Source organism: Cajanus cajan, chromosome 4, assembly GCF_000230855.2.
Source record: "Cajanus cajan strain Asha chromosome 4, NIPB_CcT2T_4, whole genome shotgun sequence".
In the NCBI taxonomy this organism is placed as follows: domain Eukaryota; kingdom Viridiplantae; phylum Streptophyta; class Magnoliopsida; order Fabales; family Fabaceae; genus Cajanus; species Cajanus cajan.
Genome location: NC_138520.1, coordinates 58738693 through 58740661, shown reverse-complemented (window position 1 = coordinate 58740661; position 1969 = coordinate 58738693). Strand labels below are relative to the sequence as shown.

The 1969-nt window shown below is 26.6% G+C and overlaps 1 long non-coding RNA gene across 1 annotated transcript; it reads left to right on the top strand.

The window, feature by feature from the left end:
- Positions 1 to 258: 258 nt before the first annotated feature.
- LOC145957083 (uncharacterized) lies at positions 259 to 840 on the top strand. The gene is made up of 2 exons (XR_014433503.1): positions 259 to 363; positions 617 to 840. It is a non-coding gene; the product is annotated as an uncharacterized LOC145957083 (long non-coding RNA).
- The last annotated feature ends 1129 nt before the right edge of the window (positions 841 to 1969 follow it).

Genomic DNA, 1969 nt, shown 5'->3' with positions numbered 1-1969 from the left:
TTTAATAAATAATTTTATTTGTTAAATATTTGTTATTGATTTTAAAACATTGTTGCCTATTAAAAAAAATTAAGAAAACTTTAAGTGGTTAACATTATTCAGTATATTAAATCTTGGTCAAAAATAAAAAGAATTAAGAAAATGTTAAAAGTATTCAATATATTAAATGGTATATTTAAATAATTAATTAATTTTATTTAATTTTAACAGGTATATATATCCTTACAACAATTGATAAAAATTCAAAATATTCCCATATCAATCTTCTCAAAAGTACAGGAGGTGAAAATTGCAAAATGGCTTCCCGCACCAATCAAATTTTCCTTTTGGGACTATTATGCATCGCATTGCTTTTGGATTCAGGTAAAAAGAAAATAGTTAAGTTGCATATCTATTTTTGATCGGGTAAACATGGTTTTCAGTCGTTAGATATGATTAAACAAGTTTTTTTTTTCTCTAAAAAATTATAACTTTCTTTTTAAATTATAAAGATAGATGTCATTCAGATAAATAGATCTCATGAATAATGTATATCTAAAGAATGATTTTTGCAAAAAAAAAAAAAAAAACCAAAGATATGTTTTTATTTATTTATTTAACTATGTTGAATATGTAGGAGAAGGAGAAAAACAAATATGCCAAAAAGGATCAGACGAATGCGCACAAGTTGATCCGTGGGCATGCCCAGACAGTTGTCGTAAAAAAGGTTTTGAGAAAGGAGGTTCATGCGAGATAATTCATCTCGAGGAAGTCCAGTGTTGTTGTTTCAAATGAGCACTTGTATATGCTAAACATGTATCAAATTCAAATAAAACATTTATGAACTACAACTTACCTTAATTTGAAACTGAGTTAACAAGAACTCCTGTCAAAAGTTCCATACTATACATTGGTTAAAAGTTTAGGTGTTAATTTATGTTATAACTTTTAACCACTTATAATGTGTGTTATACAACTTTGGTAATGAAATAACCGATGTAATATATCAAGTTAAAAATTAAGTTGTTTAGGGTTATTAGAGTTGAGATCAAAATTAACTAAGAATAGAGAACACATATAAGGGTTTTCTAAAGATAGAAAATTCATAATCATTTTCACAAAATATAGGCGATGGTTTGTACACTATCTGCTTTTACTTTGTCAAAAATCTGAAGTTGAGAATGTTAGCTTCTCACATTTGATATATCATCTAAAAAATAACATTCCTAGGAAACATGATTTTTCATAAATGTTTTTTATACAAGTTTTCCATCAAATTGTTCTTATGGGATAGGTGGTAATCTAACATTCTTGAGTTAAAAAGAATATTTTACTACAATAAAAATATTACGTTAATTTAATCATAAATAAAATAAAAACAAGTGTTTAATAAAATAATTATATTTTCTAACTTAATTAATTAAATTAATTGGATTATTAATATAATTAAAATATTTTATTAACTAAAATAAACTAAAAGGGGGTTGTAGTGAAAAAAGGAGGTTTGGGTTGGACTCTTAAGTCCAATCTGAAAGCTTATTTAAAAACAAGAAAAAATAAGGGGTAGGTCATTCATGTGCATTTGTTCTAAATCCTAAGAGCAACAATAAAGGAAAACCTAGTGGGAGTGCTACGAAGATTGTCACTCTATGTAAAAGGGAGAGAATGTCTCATTTATGAGCACATATGAGGGAATGGGTAGTAAGATAGTCCCTAAGCCTTTTAAGTTGTTGGTTGGATTTTAGTTAACACCTATAATATGAATTTTTGGCCAAATTGATCATGTGTGAAATTTAATTGTTTGAGGGTTAAGGTTATATGTATGATTTAGGGTTCTGGTGTGATTTGTTTAAACTCTAAAACTTATTGCAATATGATGTTTAATTTTGAAATGATTATATTAGTATCAAATCGATAATTTCATGATGCAAGATAGAGAAGAAGAGGGTAATAATTGTGTGGGAATTAGTTGAGTTTGATGCAATTATAT